General features: G+C 36.7%; 1 protein-coding gene across 1 annotated transcript in view; it reads right to left on the reverse strand.

Moving 5' to 3' along the window:
- The window catches only part of LOC131677448 (beta-alanyl-bioamine nonribosomal peptide synthetase ebony), an 81,370-nt gene extending 80,444 nt beyond the window's left edge, over positions 1-926 (reverse strand). Inside the window, exon 1 of the mRNA XM_058957281.1 lies at positions 521-926. The gene's annotated coding sequence lies outside the window, so the exon portion shown is untranslated. The remainder of the gene's footprint in view (positions 1-520) is intronic.
- Positions 927-21,130: the final 20,204 nt, after the last annotated feature.

The raw sequence follows: 21,130 nt of genomic DNA on the forward strand, positions 1-21,130 counted from the left end.
CTAAGTTTGTGCCCAAAATCTAGTGCACAATGAGCGAACAATTACGAACAAATTTCCGCGGCGGTTCTAGTGTCATTTAGTATAGACTACTGCTGCCAGCAGGTATCAGATCACATACCACAGAAGAAGATCATAATTCATATAATCGTTTTCTAAACGAACAATGAAAAAGCGTAAAGATCGACAATCTTTGTTCGATGGTCGACTCATTCGTGTATTTCGCCGCATGCCACTTCTCTTTTCCAAGGTTTACTCGGAGCGTCCTTTTGATGTGCTAGCGCTGCACCAGTGTTCCACATGTACCCTCCAACGTTTTTTAGTTAAAAGCTGTTGATGTGTATCGTTGGTACCGTGATTGGTGCATTCCCCAAATAGCTAGTTGGCTGTGTTAAATAATTTTATTCATTGCACATCAACCCACAACTTAATGCTATCACATAAAATGTGGACTAACATCAATAATCACCTCAGGTATTTTTGATTGTAAATAATCCGATTAGGAGTAATAAAAAACGCTTACTTTTGCTGTTTTCGCCCAGAGCCGCCAACGATACTATTCTGCACAAGTTGTCACTATCCAGAAAGTTTTCTTTTACTCAAGGAAAATGTTCTTCAACAGAATTATTTTTTCAGTCACTCGTATTTTCGTTTTTTCACTCAATTCACAGAATGCGCCTTTTCTCAGTAGCCAGAATATTTTCACACTTCACACTAAAGCTCTTCGACTGGTTATTATCTGCGGGAACAAACCGAACCAATTGACAGCGAGTGGCCTCGATTGCACAAAAAACACTCCAATCACGTTGAACGCTCCAAGATAGTCGTCGTCGTCTATTGGGTGCTAGCTGTTTGGGTCCAAATGGGCGGAAGCGTGGGACGAGAAACGCGTGCTTCTGATCGGAATCGGAAAAACAAACTAATTGAGGTGGAACGACGTTCTTTTGCTTTTATATGAGACCTCTCTAAAGCTGACCTGGCGCGCTTTGAAGGCTTTGAATCATCGACGCGCAGGAGCAACGGCGGTGGTGGCAAACCTCGCAAGCGAGGCGGAGTGTTTTGTTCCGATACCGGACCGCGCACGGTCGCATCTCTACGGGACGTTAATGCGGAGAGCGCGAGCGGATTGCAGGGAGCCAATAACTTGAACAGACGCACTATACACGTACAGGCCAAACTATTTCTGTCTATGGATGAAATACATTATTGCACCGGTCTCCTTACCCGAGAAAAATGGTAGCACGAAATTGGAACGAAAATTGTGTCTTGCAAGACGCGCACCAGTAGAAGGAGAGAATCACGCTAAAACAATCTGGTTAAACATGGATTGAAGATAAGTAGTTGTTTAATGCCGTGATGTGAACTTTATCTATGCCTCTTTACTATGTGTCGTTATACCTTAGCGAACAAAGAGACGTACACTCGGTCAGTAAAAGTAACGTAAAGTCAGTAAAAGATAGGTTATACTGATTTTTTCAAATAATCTGAAATGCAAAACCACATTAAAATCATGCTTAAATGCATGATAATCAGTGTTTTGGGTTGTGGAGTTACATTCCACCCGAAAAGCAAAGTTGATTACCTCCAAGTATTCGGATTAAGCAAGCCCCCCAAACAGAGCAAAGTTTACAACAAACTGTGAGAGCGGCAACTGCCCAGCTACTCGAGAGAGAGCCAGTTCGTTCGCATTGCTCGCGAGCACCACAAAAGAACGCGAACCGCATAGCGAAGCGAAGGTGCTAAAATAAATCTATGCATTCATCGTTAATCAGTCAGGTTGAGAGGCGCTCTGCAGTCATGCAGAATTTGTGGAATGAGCGGACTGACAAGTCGCGTGCTGTTCTTAACACACGATTGACGGATCGGGCGTAAGGGGGGCTTCAAGTCAGCAGGTTGTTATTGCGCAGGTTTCCCTAGACAACTTGCAGCTCATACCCACACCGGAATTGCCACGCGCAGCGAAGTGTGGGCATTCGTAGACCTCGAAGAATGGCTTGGGAGACTAGAGATAAAAAAGAATCGAAAACCAATCATGAATCGCAAGAAACTGGTTAAGTGACTCTGTTTGTGACCAGATGGAAAAGGATTCAGTGTTATGGATCCGTCACGGTAAACGAACTTGAAGAAAACATCATGTTTTGTTGCACTGGTCTATAATCTTGCAATTGACAATACTGCAGTTTATTTTGTTCCCTAACTAGGGTAGAAGGTTACAATACTTTATAGAAATGAATATTGTCCAACAGTTGGAAATTTGTTCTCCGAATCTTTTACGCTAATTTGGTGCTTCAGTAGTGAGGATATTGTGGAATTTTTCGAAAATGCCTAATTTTAATGTATTTTTTATTTTTATTACTGCTAACGAAAACTTGGCGGAGTATCTTCAGAAACAAACTTTATTTTTTATGAATTGTTTAAAACAACTTGACCTTCTTCTTGACCTATTTTTCATTCGCAAAAAAGAAGTACAAATTTTACTTTTAGTAGCTAACAACAATCCATCGAGAATAAAAAATGGCCCGCCATTTGTAACTAATTTGTTGCTCCACGTCGAACGTCTCCGCGCACGGATTTCAAACGACGGACTGTAGGCGCAAACAGTTTGTAGTGCCGTGAACTCGCTTGAACCAAAATGACTGCCGTAGCTTTCCAAACGACAGTAAATTGAAGCGGCAAGCAAGCGTGGTATACATTTAGTCAGCGTATTACTTTGAATTCAATGTGGACATATATAGGGGGAAGTGGCCCAATTCGGACCGCTGGCTGATTCCAGCTGTTTCTCAGCTATGGTAATATTATGAGAAGCGTATATATATATATATATATATATATATATATATATATATATATATATATATATATATATATATATATATATATATATATATATATATAGATATATATATATATATAGATATATATATAGATATATATATATATATATATATATATATATATATATATATATATATATATATATATATATATATATATATATATATATATATATATATATATATATATATATATATATATATATATATATATATATATATATATATATATATATATATATATATATATATATATATATATATATATATATATATATAGGGTGTTTGGTTCATGGTTAAGAACCTCTCGAGGGGTGATTGACTGTCACATCTGGAGAAAAAAATCGTTCTATACATACCATCAAATCTCAACCGTTACTACGTTATTGAACTTTTTGTGTTAAAAACTTAGTTATCTTAAAATACCTCTAACTCAAAAAGTATACTTTTTATTTCATATCTTTTGGGTCCTTTGAATAGTTGAGAAAATTTCCTATTGAATGATGTCCTTTCATGTCTCAGCTAATGAGGTTAAGTAACCTTTTCAAAGTAATTAATTTAAAATTTAACATTTTTGATCGATTTTTCGATTATTTCTCGAATGTCTCAATAGTTAACATCATCATTTTAATAATTCATATTGTTAGTCTTCAAAAGCTGAATATGTCATCAATATCTCCAAAATATGTTTATTATTCCATGTGCTACAATAGTGTTTCCTTTTAAATGTTGCTGAAGTTTTCCAAACATTTTAATTCGATTTAATAATTAATCTGGTATTATAAAATCTACTACGCCGTACACCTTATTGAAATTAGTGTCACTAGTAGTAATTACCACACTTATGGATTATCTTGATGTGAATTTATACTCATTTATACTCGGGTGTGCCGGTTCTGAGGGTTAGGCGTTGGTCTCGTAAGGTTTAACTGAGAAAACTTGGAAAAACTACCATCTTGAAAGACGAAAAAGCAGTATATTCTTACACACGTTATTTAGTATTCAGATTCATGAAATGTAGCGCGTAAAACTGCTTTTTTTGTTTTCAAAGATGGCCATTTTTTCAGGTGTTCTAAGTTAAGCCCTAAACCACTTGTCGTATATTCGAGCACCAGCCAGGAAGAGGATTCTTAGTGGTCAGAAACATCGTAGCACTAGCCCTGCAATCGTTCTATACATTAAGAAGGTCAAGTTTCACTACGGCATGTAATACCAATGCTTCGCTTTTTATGATTGATCACCTAAGAAAGGATGCTATGAACTGGAACATATAGGTACTGATTCAAGATTCTTATGTCTAACAGAAAAAAAAAAATTAAAGGGTTGTGTACAGGACACGACCACGGTGACATTAAAAATGTAGCTTTTTATAAGAGCGTGCAAATGAATTTTATCCACACACATATCGACTCACGTTCTTGTTCACTCGCCTGTTTTCATATGTTACAATTTGCTATATACCCTCCCCATTAAAACATAATTTATTGAAGGTCATTTAACGGTAATCTATTATTACAATTAATCAAGTATCTCACTAGGTGATTGGCATTATTTGGCTGATTCATCTAGTAAAAATAGGCTGGTCTGTCCAGAAAATATATTCAAAAGAAAAGTTCCATATTGAGAGCTGTGATGAGGAAGCCCACGCCCGCCAACGGAAATATACAGATTCTTCATGAAATATGAAATTTCATTTTCCATTTAAATTTTCAATAATGTACTAATGCACTTAAGTAAACAATCTTAAGGTTAAGTATTTCTTGATCGATTAGTGGTTGAACAAATGAAATTATTTGATAAATTACATTGTTATACAACGTTCGCACTACCAGTTAAAACGGGTTTTTATGCTATCTTGGTGACATTTTTCTTGTTGCTAATTATTAAAACGTGTTATAACTCTGTAGTGTAAACATTGTATTATTAAACCAATTCTGCAGCGTTTTATGTTATATAGGTGTTTTATGTGGTAATAGGACTGACATAATTATATCTTCAGTACAGCGGTTTGTTTCATAATTTAAAACAGATTTATTTTAAAATTTAAATTAGTATACCCAACCGTTCTATTTGTTGTATACTTTAAAACGCAATTAGAACTGTGTTTTAAATACATAGGGTAGGACAGATATTCTGACTGGATAAACTGGGAAAACAATTTTAAGTCCAGTAACGCTTAAGACATGGCTTGAATTTTAATCGAAAAAGAACACCCGCTTAAACTGTTGCTTGGACGGTAAGTTCTGTTTTAAAATTTTCCGTTGTGTGCAGTACGAAACAAAAGTGTTTGAAATTAGAAAACAAAAAGTTCTGCTGGGAATGTGATTGTTTCCGATGCAATTACACTCAGATTTTTCACGCAGGGGATACAGGCCGTGTAAAAGAAAACCGCGTAAATTTAAAAAAAAACGCGTTAATGAAAACCGCGTAAATTTCAAAATCCGCGTAAAGAAACCTGAGTGTACTCTCCTATATAAAATACTACGCTGCTGAACAGTGCAATAACTACAGACGCACGTTGTCAGATGCCTTACTGATAAAAAACATAACCGAAATATGAAACATGGAAACCAATAGCCTCTTTACCCTACGCAGCTACAAAGCGCCGTAAACATGGATTAACAAGTTACAACGCACACGCATGCATAAAAATAAATATATTTTTTTCAAACGCAACACTCTTAAGCAGCACACACCGTATTGAATTAAATCCAAACCACCCCACCCACCCACTTTGCAAATCATTCTGTGACACCGTGCTGGTACCCGACAAATCCGCACACGGCCACCGCTGCCGAAAATGCATAGCGTCTACCGCTTATTGTAGTGCCCAGACGCTGCAGCCATGATCTTACCCGTTCGACATAAGAACAAAAACTGATTCAAACGGGTACGCGTCACCTCTATTTATAAACTAACCGTATATGGTTTAGTCACTTAGGTGCGAGTGTGTGCAAATGCCAACGTTACCGAAAATCGATAGCGCTTATTGCATCGCCCGGAGACGATGTTGTTCGTATGGGATAAGAGCAACAACTGATTTAAACGGGCATGCGTTGCTTCTATTTATGACTTTTCGTGTTTCATTGAGCAACTAAGCTGCCCTCTCTTGACGGCTGTGTCTGAGAAATCTGCCTCACGAATGGTAATTTTCCCGTTTTTCGTGAACTTTTTAATTTTACCAATTTCCAAAAGTCTACTTTTATTGGGGAGATATTAAATTATTACCAATGTTTAAGTTAGGTGTTTCTGAATCGGTTGGTGTATGAATGATTAAAATCCATCTAGTAATATCGGAGTTATAAGCGTGCAAACCTTACATAGTTTCGTTACATGGGAGATAGTTTAGATTTTAGAATGACACCTAGCCCCAGATAGTGGAGTAAGACATTTTTAATGTCAAAAACGGCAGATGACATGCACATTTCAAATTTACTCAATTGGACTAGTGGGCATAACACAACAAAACCAAATAACGAGATCGAAGTTGCATGAAGTAACAACAAAAATAAGGAAATATCAGCTTCTGGAGTTCGTTTTTTTGCAATGGAAATAATTAAACTGTTTTTGTTGATCATCGCGTTTCGCATTAAATAATCTCAGCAAGCAGCAAATTACTTCGCGGATTAACTGTAAAAGAATCGCCGAAGGCTACCTGATGCAGTCAGAAGGAAGAACTATGCACGTCTTTTTTTTAAGGAGAGCGATCTATTAAGTGGAAACTCAGTAATGATCTACGAAACTGTGTGCACAAGAAATATACAATAAAGTTACACAAAAACAGCATGATTTAGGATTACTGGACGTCGTCTGAAAACGAATTCAAGATTAAGATTTATATGATTCTTCATTTTGGACATACTCATGCAGTGTTTATGGTGTTAAATGGCACACTCCAATACTCGCGAAAGTGTTTGGCATTAGCCAGTTGTTCGATCAACTACACTTCATGTTTAAGCAAGTGCGGTCTGAAATTGTTTTTTCTACGATGAAACAGAGAACAATGTAGGAAAAACAGCCTAGTCTGATATTGCACGAAAACACGTCCAACGATATTAGTATAGACAGTTGCTCGATTAGACCCATTTTTGACAAACGATCGAAAATTCATTTTTTCAGATTTCTCTATCTGAATGTTTTCATTGACTTTGCGTACGGGCAAATTTGTATCCCCACCACGTTTCTATTTCAAACCTACCCAAATCGGCAGACGATCCATTTTCAATGTCCATCTATCATTCAAAATCTCTTTGTTTCACGCTGGGAACCCATGCAAAATTCAAGCACAATTATTCAAATGGTCCTACGTACCAATGAGAACCGCTTTTTGTTTACTTTCTCTTCCGATTATTACTGTCTTGACAGTGTTACCCTTGATGCTATCGTGATTCTGTGGTACTCATACAGTCCCACGCACGTTGCGGTTTAGAGTGGCTGAAAATATTTTGCGTAGTTTTCGAAGCCGTATTGATTATTTCTAGAGAAAATTTAGAATAGGACGTAAGTAACAATGAGAGATTCTCTTTGGGGTCTTTCTCTTCTGTTCATTACTCAGGCATTTCAACATATACTACTCTACTCTTTGCATAATATTCTAGTAAAAACCGTCGGCTTTCGATATGTATTGGAAAATTAGTGCAAAGTGTTGCAATGACGTCGTAATAAACGAAAGAGAAAGTAAACAAAGAGAGGCTCTCAATGTTACTTACGTCCTATTGAAAATTTTCTCTAGATTTGATCGATCAAACAAACTATGTTTTAGGCTTAATTTCGTAGAATGAATGTTCAAAAAGTGGCCCACATCATTTTCAGGTAAATTAACAAGCTATGAATTCGAAGGCATGATTCAGCAATACCTAATAAGCAAGAAATGGGTGCATCAATGATTAACACTTCCTATTCGAGTGTATAAAAACCGTAGCGCTAATACGATTCAATACATCGTTTGATAAAAAAAATCAACTCATGTTTAATAAAAAATCACCTGCGTCTAAATTTGCATTCCGAACCATTAATTCGTTTCCGCGTTTCTGTGTACTTCACTACAACGACAAGAAGAATGGCGTCCATGGGCTTCAATGTAACAAAAATCGAACATAATTCAGGCAATAAATTTAGTTCTTATTTAGATTTCTGACAGCTCATTTACAACCACAGATGCGAAGTTAAACCAAAGGAGTTTGGTTTGTTTTCCTCACGAAATACCAAACCTCAACCGGTTTTGGCGGTGCAAATTTTTTCGTTTTCCTCCCAAAATCATTCGGCGCCATTTCATTTTTAACGGGAATAGCAAGGTCAATGATTTGACCAATAACGATTCCAGGTTATCTTACTCCATTTCTCGACAAACATATGATTACGGCCTAAAAGCCAACTGTCAAAATCCACTTTGAATGGAAATTCCGGACAAACCGTTACACGCCAATCACAGATGTTGATAATAAACGAAAGAGAAAAGTTTTCTCTTTCATAAACTGTTGTGAACTGTGTTCGACTAGTAACGGTTTGTCTGGAATTTCCATTCAAAGTGGATTTTGACAGTTGGCTTTTAGGCCGTAATCATATGTTTGTCGAGATTTCATCGTACACCGATTTGTTCAGTTGGAGTCAGGGATACATTTCGCACCGTGATACAGTTAGCATCGAATGATGCTTTCAATATGTGTCGCCAGACATCGCACCGGCAGAAAGCACCAAGGCGAAACGCGAGCTTTTACCATAAGGCAAGCGCTTGTAAAGCTCAGCTAGTCACAATACATGCGATCATGTAGAGTTGTGCGATATGGTTACTGTCATGCTGTGCAACATCTCGTTGTTGCGTTGCAACCATTTGTAGCGAGAAAGCAGCCTGGCTCAAAATTAAATTCAAATTTTGCTGCTGAAAGTACCTAAAAGGTCCTCTAAAATCTCAGCCTTTCAATCTCTCGTGTCCCATAAACAGCTTAAAGTTTGCGTGAGAAAAGTATAGTAAATGTGCGAAGATTATCAAATTTTTGGTTTCCGGATAGAGTTTTTATGGATGAATTTGTTGTGATTATGAATTGGTTTCGTGCGAAAAATTATGAATAATTATGAGTACAACAGACACCTTAAGCTTAACCTTCTTTCTGAAATTATCAGTAGAATTATATTTTCAAGGTCAGCGCCTCAAAAACATTAATTTCACTATAAATTATTGGTTGGAAACACTTGGCAAAGTGCCATCTTCTAGACATACCAGGTTAAACCGACAATCCTTTAAATTTATTTTCTCTCAACTTTATTTATATGATGATTAATATTTGCTTTTGCAGTTTAATCGTGTTGTAAGAGGAAGAAAGTTCGAATGCGTAGTGATGAATATAAATAGTATTTTATGCTGTAGGTTCATTTAAGAGTATGAATTTTTTTAAGCAATGTTTTCGAACATCATATTTTCTCATGAAAAAATTGGAAAAATAATGGTTGTTTTCATGTTGTTCCAAAACAGCATAGTATTTTTACCAAAATAACATTACATAGCATACCGCTGAAAAGGTAATTTCTTCTTCTCAGCAGAACACCAAAAAATTGAAAATTTTAGTACCGAAAGTCATTTTTCATACATTTTGTACAAATGTAGTATAATTGCAGTGTATATTCCGTGCAGTCTATTTTGTTTTGTGTATACTGATAGCTTAAGTAATATTGTTTTAGACAAAGGCGTTGTTTACTTATTTAAAGGCTCGCACAGAATGAAGCCGATTCTACCTATCGAACATGTCACCGGCTACATATCGTGCAAAGTAAACAAACATACTTCTTTAGCTATGCCCCCATGCATGCTCGCTAGGGGAGTATTGTTATTGGCAGTAAAAATATTGCAATAATACGAGTGAAACACTATTTGTTTATATATTTACCTTTTCTCATTTCTTATATACTTTGCTTAAAATCAACAAGTTAACAATAACGTGATGAATACATATTTTAATTGATTCTTCGAACCTCTACAGTGCCATTGAACGACTATCAGGCTTTTTTTTGCATTGATAGATTCGCAAATGCTATTGTTCTGTCACAGTTACATGGTTTTGTTACTGTTCTATATGAGTGTCACGATCATCCGAGATAAATCCGTTTCAAATGACCTGAGTCCTGCGTTGGATCGAATTCTTTGAATAAATTTAAACACTTTAGTAATTGATTAATTAGCCTTAAATAAATCAGATAAAATAATGTTTGAAATGATTTTCGCTGGGATGTTTCGTTTGCCACGATAAAGTGCTTAATTTTTCATTCAGTATGAATTTATTCTGTGTTACTATGTTTTAATTGCCGCAAGGTTCTACTGTATCGATTTTGTTGGCTATTTTCGGCAAATTTGAGACTAAGAGAAACGAAAGTAATGAAATTGAAAGACGGATAGGTATTCTAGAGCGAATCAGTTATAAACATAGAACGGAAAACTAGAACTAGGCAGGCTCATATGGGCATGATCGAAAGGAAATGTGAAGAATTCTTTGCCTTCTGCAGAGTAGGAGTTGGGCGTTGCACCCAAGTCTACCGCATGGTCTATGGTAGAACACAACTCATCATCATGTTTTACCGACGACGCCGGCCGGTAAAACATGATAATTGATACTCTGCAGAAGGCAAAGAATTCTTCACATTTCCTTTCGATCATGCCCATATGAGCCTGCCTAGTTCTAGTTTTCCGTTCTATGTTTATAACTGATTCGCTCTAGAATACCTATCCGTCTTTCAATTTCATTACTTTCGTTTCTCTTAGTCTCAAATTTGCCGAAAATAGCCAACAAAATCGATACAGATGAATTTATTCTGTAATTTGATCGAAGTCACTCAAAGTTACAGCAAATATTCCGGTTGCCAGAAAAAATAAATAGTCTGTATTCTACGCAGTGTTGCGCATTCCTCTGTACGGGACTCTATATTGTATCCAGACTCCAGTTTTACAGTGTATTCTTTTCCGTTCCGTTTTATCCGTTCCGGTTATTCTGTACACGGAAAATAATCGACACGATAAAACCATATGCAATTAAACATCACTTTCATGTGCGTTAAAAAGAAAAATAAATGATTTCTCTTTGAATTTCACATGAAAATCCATTAAAAAGCATTTCATATGGCGTTTCAAATTGAATTCAAACAAATTCCACGTGAATACGACATATTTATCCATTGAATGTTCATTGCCATGCTATTTAGTCGTAAAGTATGAACTTTCCACATGACTAAAAAAATAAAAACATGTAAAACAATTGATATCTTGCGTGTTTTTTGTAAACGGCCAATAAGCATGCTGTCAAAATTCACTTTGAGAGGAAATTCCGGACAAACCGTAGCTCGCCGAGAATGGATGTTAACATTTTATGAAAGAGAAAAGTTTTCTCTTTCTTCTACTGTTGTGATTTATAATCGGCGCTTAATGGTTTGTCCAGAATTTCCTCTCAAAGTGAATTTTGACAGTATGCTTATTGGCCCTTTTAAAAAAAACACGCGAGAATCACCAATTCTTCTTTCTGCTCATGAAATCTATAAGCAAAACAAAGTGAAATTCACGTGTAATTCATTTGAACAATTTAGTTAATGGTATTTCTTATGATTTTGATGTGCTTTTCACACCATGTTCGCATGAATTTCATTTGAAACCTATATTTCTCACACTCGAATGGATATTCAAGTGGCAATCGTGTGCATTTCACGTGTTTGTGGTTTGAAATAATTCAATAGATTTCCACATGATGTTAACGTGTTCAGTTTTTTCATTCTTGCGTACATGTGACTAAATAGATCGAAATTCTTTTTTGAAGTCACTTTACTATTTGTGTCATGATTCCAGAAAACACAGCTCGGTAGAATTCTAAAGAGAATAATTCGTCATAATTGTGACGCCATGCTTCGACCGACTCAAATATAATTCATTTATAAATCCACCTCTCGGGGAATCCACCATCCATGCGTCCGCATAAGAGGCAGGCCTACGACTGACCGGGCGTCCTCCATAATATTCGTGCGAAAACGTTAACTCAAAACACGACAACATCACACATGATGCCACTTAAACGTTGCAATAAAAGCGATAACCAGAAAATTGTGTGAACGTCTCACCCAGCAACCGACTGACCGAGAAGAGAGGGTTAACAACGCATACACACTCGCTCGCTCGGTCCTCCAGCAGCTGCCAACCGTGCGCCCGCTTCGCACTTCGGCAGACGTAGAGGTCAAAGAGGGAGGCTGCATCGAAAAAGGTTCATTCCACTCGCCCCGGCCGTCATCGGACGGCACCATTCGATTGAGGTAGATCTTTTTTATTGCCTTGGCGGCGGTTTACGTTTCGCGCACTGCTTTCTTTCTCGGAACGCTGCTGCTTGCGGTGCGTGCGAAGATATGAAATTGATACCTATTTTGCAAGCAATTATTTGGCGGTTTTCGTGCGCATGGATTATGTCGGGAGCCGTCGTAGGTAAACAAACTGGGCTGGGCGGAGCAAAAAAAACCGCTCGTTTGGGCACGTTTCAAAGACTTGAATAAATTTGGAACACATGTAATTTCGGGTAAAGACAAAACAGTGCTGAGTAGCCACGCTTGAGTTTATTCGTTAGGGGAACTGTGCCTAAGACGGACTCCTTAAGGTTTGGAACTTTTTCCAGGTATTTTAAGCTATTTTTAGTATCTTTATCATAATGGAATCATAGTTCCATTAGTATTCCTTAAAAATAAGTAGAAATTATTACTTGCAAACTAAAAATTCTATGTTTACCTTTGATTTGAAAATTTGACCCTAGATCTTGCCTGTCGCCAACTATGCGGGTCTATCGATTTATAGAAATTTGATCGTGAACACATTATTGTTTTTAAAGCAGACTCGTAGCCAGAATTTCGTTTCGGGAGAGGCTTAAAATGTAATACATAAATGTATTAAATGTATGATGGCTTGAGTTAGCCACTGAAAAGAGAATAAAATTTTGAAAAGGAAACGTGACAGTAGAATGTCAATGCTACAAATATGTTCCCAGTTACAAGAATGGTTTATTTACTAGTTACAATTTTCTCTAGTTACAACAACGGATATTCAAGAGTTCAAAGTATTTTAGGACTATCCGAATATGACACTTCCTGATGATGCTTGAAAATGCAGAGTATTCTAGACTACCCATTTGCAAGATATAGAAGAATCAAACCCTATAACCCGTCTCACGAAACGTTATACACAGTTATACACGAAAAAACGCTGTAGAAAATAACCCATTGAATATCGAAAATTTGGGTAGAAGTAGTTTAGAGTGTATTTTTTAGACTATATTTTTATCGCTCGAAAATTGGAAAGAGTGGGTCACCCGAGAAGCAACGTTGCGAATTGATTATGCGCAAGCGCCTGGAAAATCCTCAAATCTCTCATCGGAACATCGGAAAACAACTCGGAATCGTGCAGTCAACGGTGAGTCGTGCGTTACTACCAAACTCTGAGCATCGAACGGAAGGAGAAATGCGATCAGAATGGATGTTCTATTAGTGATCAGGATCCTAAGCGTGTAGTGAAAGTGTTTAATCTGAATCCTAATGTACACCCAGATGCTGACGAAGCTTCATTGTCTCATCATTGTCAAGGCGGACTTCCGGCAGCTTCCGGGGCACCACCCAGCACAAGTTCGATGCTTAGTAGGATGTAAGGTAGCAGAAACATTCAAAGTTTGCAAACATGATTTGGCAAGCGATATGCTCGTGTGACATCTGAGAGCGCCGTTCGTGACTACCGGGACTGTAAACGGGAGTGTCTACAGAAGCGTCTGCTTCCTCTATTGAAGAAAAACGAGGACTCTACTATCTTCTGGCTGGATCTAGCTCCGTATCACTATTCAAATGGAGTCACTTTCGTATCCAAGGACGCACTTGAACTAAGGCCCGTAGAAGTTACTGGGCAAATATGAAGCAGGCACTACGGAAGCATCCCAAGAAGGTCAAAACCTGAGGAAAACATGAAGAAAAAAGTGGATTTCCGTACAGAAGAAGCTGCAGACAGATTTGATACAGAACCTAATGAGCTCAGTTAAGCGGAAGGTGCGAGCATACGTTTACGGTATAGAAGTTGAATGAAATAAATATACCAAAACCTTACTACTGGGTTATATTTTATTGTTTAAAAGTTTGGTGGGTCCACTAGGTAATTTTCTACAGCGTTATTTCCGTGATGCAATTTGATGTGGGACACCCTTTATGAACCACTTTCTAGTATATATCATAGTGCATATTGCTAAACCAAACCAGCTTTCGACTTCAATACCCCTCATAAGATTTATCAGAACTCCTCTTCATGCGGGACATCACATAGGACTAGGGATTTGCTCAGAAATATAAATAGCTTTTTCGTTTTTGAAGCTAGCGTCAATCCGGCTTAGTCCTGTCATTAAGTTGGTATCGAATTCTAAAGAGACGAAGTCGAAACGCACATTCCGTAACTAACTTGACTCTTTAGTTCTTTCTAGCAGTTGAATTCACTTCTATAATTTACATGGTGGTTTTATCAACTTCGCAATTATGTTGCTGACATTACCCACCTAACTAAAAGTTTGAAATTTTGTCCGTAAAACTAAAGATTATGAACATTATAAATGAGAATTTTTGGAGCTCATTTGTCTTTGGGTTCGCGCGTAGGCACTTCTTTTTCGATTCCCTCAGTAAGCGTTTTGGTATTTGAATTGACCAAACATAATTGGCTCTTGAATTTTCTCACAAGTTTAATTAAGATTCGAAGAGATATTCGGTTTCTTGAAAAATGTAATAATACTTGCCGGTCTGCTTTACCATCATTTGGGAAACATTTTTAATTAAAGTAATTGTACCTAATACATAAATGCTTTAAAAATGTCGCATCGTTCTAACCAAAATGAGAATATCAGAGCGCAATTCCGAAAGCATTCGTGTTGAATGTATAAATAGATAGAAGTAGCAATCTTGAGTTGATTTCGATTGCTCTTTTTCTCTCTGATTTCTGATATGTTCCTTTTTATTCCATAACTAATTAAAATGAACGAGAGAATGTCACATACTGAAGACAAATCGAAACGTTTATCCTAACTTATTAACTTATAGAGCCAACTAGTTGCAACATTTTAGTCGCTCTCCGTGATTACCATTTGAAGTCTTTTCGCTGTATCGTCATGTCGTTTTCAAACTTCCTAAAGTGTGAAAAGTGAAAGCAATCATCTATCGATACTTATTTGATTGAATGAATAATATGTAATTTTGTTCATTAGAAGACAAAACAAAATCATTACAGTTAGTCCTATGGCTGCTCTGTGTACGTTTCGTCATATCAGAAAAATTAAACTCGTGTAATATAGTATATTGAGTTTGAAATGATGCGCAAACAAAAACTTTCTTCTCGGCTAAATCATTCTCAACAAATTGAAATATTTTTTTTACCGAGCATGCTTGATTACCATTTAAACGGCCCACAGACAGGATTATTCATTATGGATTTTGTTCCAACTATTCACACGTAGTTGCTGTTGCCACGTTAAAATAGTTAAAAAAATACACTATGCTATATTTCTTCTTAGCCTAGAAAAATTTAAGTTAAAACTATTTGTTTCATCCACTAAGGAGAACATTATTCTAAATCACATTTGTGCCAAAACCTATAACTAAGTTACTTATGGAATTTGTCTTTAGACTTCGTCTCATCAGAATCCGATACTAACTTAGTGACAGGACAAAGTTTGCGCCGTATCGGAGGATATCACGCAGGACTAGGGGTTTGCTCAGAAACTCAAATAGTGTTTTCGTGTTTGGAGCTAGCGTTAATCCGGCGTCCTGCCAATAAGTTAGTGTCGGATTCTGACGATACGAAGTCGAATCGCGAATTCCATAATTAATTTAGATAACTTAGGAAAATCCATAATTAATATTTTTATGTGACGGGTGGCCAATTACCTCGTATGCGGACAGCTTTAAATAAGAAATTTTAATCTCGCGAATATCTGGCACTATATCCGAGTTTTGTTTAACGTGGAAATCACTAGCAATTATTTTTAGAGAGTAAGCCAGATAAATAGACGTACCACGAGATGAATTTTCAACACCTATGTAAAAAAACGGTATTCAGCTTTTTGTTGGTGGCTGCGTTCCCAAATGCGCACCCCACTTTGACAAGTCGTCCGTCCAATGTCAATTTTGACAAATCATCAGTCTTGCCAAACTTGACAAACCGTCCTTCAGATTCAATTTTTTGATCGTGGTAGGCGTTCACTTCTGCTCTCAACTAAAATTGAACGTCAAATAAAAATATTGTTTTTCAGTTGAAAAACTAAACTGATTTCGGTACGGATTCGCACAGTCAACTGTAGTCCCATTCAACAGCGGCACTCAACTCGAAATGTGGATACAGAACATTTGCTATTCAAAACTATTCGCTACTCGCAATCGGCAAACAAAAATCGGTCAACCAATATGGCAATTAATCAGTCTTATAATGTAATTGGGCGATTATCATGCGGAGGAAAACCAATCAGCGATACTCAATCTAGTCGTAACTAATAAGATAGGTGGATTGCAACTGATTTCTTCGGTAAACGCAGCTGCAGCTGTAGCTACCAATTGTCAATTCTTGGTGCTAAATTTTGCTACAAATTTGTATCCAAAATCAGGTGTGAACAAACATCGTTTAGGTCTAAGTTTAGGTACTGTAGTTTAATAAGTTTATTAAGAAAATAAATAAGCAGGATACATGATAGCCGTGAAACTCAAGGCTGATGAATCCGTTTGTCAAAATTGACACTGCTGACGAGTTGTGAAAGTTGACACTGTACAGACAACTTGTCAAAATAGAGTGCGCATTTGAAAACGCAGCCACCAGCAAAAATTATGAAAAATGCGCCATCTCACCGGATGTGGCGCTAGTGAAGTTATTTTGAAACAAAGCCAAATGTGTCACTTCGTTTCCGCACGCACCCGAAATTTGAAGAGAAAGACAGGTGGGAACATTTATTACTTTTGATTGTATTACATTTATACTAGTAAAATTCCATATTAATTTTGCAAAAGGGCGAATAAGATTTATAAACATACTTTTATTTTGATGATTTCTTTTAATTTAATATAATTTCAATGCAGAAAACAATTGAAATTACTTCTACAAAGGGTAAAAATTTCGATTATCGCATATATTTCATGAAATTCCACTCTGCAGCGGAATAATGAGCGAAACAAGTTTGTTTACAAAAAGCTCTTTAGCCCTTTTGACGAATTAATATTGAATTATACATATTGTCCGGGACCCTAGAAGTAAACATAAACATTCGGAGGAGTATCCTGATTTTTTGGCGCACGATGGAAAGAGAGACAAGGCCGAGTATGACCTCGTTTGAGTTTGATTTTCGATTAAACCACTTAGGGACACTTTTTATCTCGACTACCGATAAAATATAATTATGACCGAACCGAAACAAAACTTACAGAAACAGAAAAGCCCACTATATCATTTTGTAATGTTTTTCTGTTTCATATCTTGCTTTGTTGAATAAAAATGACAACCGCACTTATATATAGAAACAATGTGGCCACCTGTGCCGTCATGTCCGAAAGCGTTACCGCCATCCTATGCAAACCAAACAAAAAAATGGTTTGGAAACGTGACATGTATTCCTGTAGAAGTGCCCAAGGCAGTAATTGTTCAAAATAATTAGCAACTGCGTCTGGTTTTGTACTTGTGAATGATTTGTTCGGTGCTCTCGTCATCACCAGAGTGTGTAATGGAAGTTGTGCATTTCGGCTCACGTAGTTACATAGCTGTTGGACGATTATGTTTGCCCTTCGAAGCATTTGTTTTGGATTCCTTTTCCTTCTCTTTTTTGATCTTGTCTTCTTCGATTATCTACTTCAACAACACCTTAAATTATTTTATTGTTAACTCACGCTAAATATCTGATGCGCTTTTATTGATGACGAGCACTTGCCTTTCACATGAGCACGTAATGCTTTGAACGGAACTTTGCATTGTTTAGAGGTAGATTGAATACTAGCGCTATCTTAAACAGCTGTTATTGCATTCTTTATGTCCTCTTCACTTCCTTTTTGACTTTATTCATGCACCATTTTCCTGTCAAATCATTCAAATTTACATTACAGTAGTGTTCTATAGTCACCGACGAACCTGCACGACAGAGGCATTCGAAAAGTTTCCCATACAAAATAACGATTGTTTCGAAATGAAGCGATCACTACTGTCAAACTACGACAGATCGCTCCGCCATGTTTGAATCTGGGAAGGCTTCTCGATAAGTATATTGATATTACAGAAGGTGAGAAATTCCTCCAGCTGCGTATGTAGTGGTAATATGCATCAAAATAGTATTCAGAACTCATTGAAAATGCATGTATTCTGTTACTTTTTTGCTTGTAACAGACAGTTTTGTTTTGTTAAAAAGCTAGAAAAACGATCTTCAACGTGCTAAAAGAAAATTTGTTCGTTCTAGCATACCTTGTACAACGTCGATACACCTTGGTTTGTGCATACTGTTGTGTTATCGACGAAGACTACCACGCGAACCATTATACAGATGCCGCTAGTGTAACAACGTTTTTTTTGTTTTAAACAATTAGGACAACATCTGACGCATTTTTTGTTCCATGTGGCACGTCGGTTCGTCGGTGCTATTGTGCCCACAAGTATATATTTCATGTTTATTCTTTTCAAAACCAATAATATCGAAAAATACAAAAAAACTCGTGTACAGCATTAAGGGGGACGTCTGGTTTAAAGTACTCAAACCGAAAGTTATTTTGTTTTACGACTTTGAAGGCAAGGAAACAGTGGATCTTTTGTGTAATGTTAAGATCTATTTTTACACTCATTGTGTATGAAAAAAAAATGTTTTCAGTTACGCGGAGCCACACATGCTAGCATTCCAAGAGTAGATGTCCAACCATTTCCACGTCGATGAGCGCCGAGGCGAACACGATAACTCTTGATAAAATTGTCCGACACAGGAACTGAAATAAGTTTTGTAAAACTTAGAGTTGTAGTTACTTGGTGAAAAAAATAGAAGAGTTTCGGAAAATGGCTTCATAAAAACCGAAAAATCTCATATTTTGTAAAATTAGCTTACTTTTCTACAAAATAATAGGAAGAATTTTTTTTATTCGTTTTCTGTAGTTCATCGACAGGGTACATATATTGTGCATTCTAATAAAAAAATCAAGTTAATTCGTTGATTAGTTTTTGAGTTATCGTGTTCACCAATTTGAAAAACGCGGTTTCGAGAAAGACTATATTAAAGGGTTAAATTGCATCACGAAAAAAACGCTGTAATAATAACCCATTGGGTATTTTCTCTTGAAAATTTGGGTAGAAGTGGTTTAGAGTGTATTGTTTACACTGTATTTTTGCCGCTCTCAGTTTTTCTGAAAATTGTGGCCAATAGATTGGAAAAAGTTCAGCGTGGCCACCGAGATTACGAAAGACTGCTCTAGAAGTTCAATACTGACAATTAAGCGAATAAAAAAATCCATTTTTGTGCCCACTACACCCGACGCCCTCTTAATTTTTGCGTAAGAAAAAACGCAGTTGACCATGTTTTACATAAATTAAATGTGCTGTACTGCCTATGATCGCAAGTCAGTCCCATAAAGATACGAAAACCCATAGAAAACGGGACAAATATGCGATCATGGGTAGTGTGCTGAGAACGAAAAGACAAAGCGTTATCGCCAGGCATTGTAATTCTCTCTCACTCACGCGAGAAGAAGCTTATCCGATGTCCAACTTTTCCGAGATAAGATGAGTTGCAAAATTCTCCGTCTCCACAAATAGCGTGAGAATGGTTTTCCGGATAAAATTTATTTGACTTTTTCCTTCTCACCGGAGAAGGTGATAAAATTTTAATTTCGTGGAAATCAATAAAAACCTAAAAAAATACACTTAATTACAAAGAAAAGCGGCAAAGAAGTATGATAGACTTGTTTTTTCGTGTTTTGAAATAACGACAGGAAAGCAGCGAGCAAAAAAATGATACCGTGATAATCTCATTCACTCATTCTCCGACTGTTTTATTTATCCGGAGAAATAACACGTTGTATTTATCCGGAGAAGTTGTGAGAGTGCCAATAACTTTTCGTGTGAAAATATGAGTTTTTATTGTCGCAGTAGCAAACTATCCGGGCGCATTTACTCATATGAGCGATAAATGCAATGCCTGGTTATCGCAGAACAACACGCGAAAAAAATAAACGACGTCGTAACTAATAGGGTTCGCAGTACCGACCCTTTTTAGCGAGAACCGGTACTACGGTACTGAAGCCCTCAGTACCGGTAGTACCGGTAAAGTACCGGTACTCGAATATTTTTTTTAAAAAATTCGAAAGAAGCTTCAAAGTGAAATTGAATACTCAAACTGATGACCTTATCCTCAGATGATTGACTTGTGCTGATCAAAAAAACATGTTAATTGTTTTTAATTGCTTTGGAATGGCATGACTCATTTCAGTAGAAGATATTTTTCGTATGCAGCATCTTCTTTTATTTCGAAATATAGGCCACTTTGAAACAATAAGTGCTAAGCGGTGCGAGTTTTGTCGACTTCAACAGATGGTCAATATACGAAACCCTATTAACAACTGTAAATCAAAGCGAGAATGGCAGTAAATCCGAGCAGGTCGCTCGCATTTCCTCTTTTGCTTTTCTGTAAATTGGATTTGACCTGCATACCAAGGCTCCTTACTTTCCTATAAACTATGGAGTTTTGCTGAATTTTCCAATCACCAATAGTTACAATACACCCCATTTGAAGTAGTGCACCAAGTTTAAATTTGTTAGCTACTAAATCGCTGTTCGTTCTTTTATAAATAAAGTTTTAAGAGCAAACCAAATACGTACATGACTTATACTACAGTCTTACTACGCGCCACCCAGTGAATAATAGAAACCAATCAGAATGTCGCTAATAAAAAAATCATAGCAAATTTGTATGTCTATTTTACGCTAGATGTGAATATTTTGAAATTTAGTGCAAGATCGTTAAAATTTAATTTCGACAAAATAAAGCAAGAATTTAAACATACCGTTCAGTACAAAGAGAGCTAGTAATGTTTAACTTCTAGAATTATTATGATGATGGCCCCATCTCATTCCCCCACAAAGGTGTTAGCTCAACGATTTATCTAGAAGGTAATTAATATAATTAAAAGTTATCTTGCAGAGCGATATTTTGAAACAGGTCCCCCTACAGAGTTTTCATAAAAAAAATTGTATGGTACCGAAAATACCGGTACTGGCTTTTGTTCAGTACCGGTATTACGGTACCAAAAATGGGTCGGCATTC

The sequence above is a fragment of the Topomyia yanbarensis genome, chromosome 1 (genome assembly GCF_030247195.1).
Source record: "Topomyia yanbarensis strain Yona2022 chromosome 1, ASM3024719v1, whole genome shotgun sequence".
NCBI classification, from domain to species: domain Eukaryota; kingdom Metazoa; phylum Arthropoda; class Insecta; order Diptera; family Culicidae; genus Topomyia; species Topomyia yanbarensis.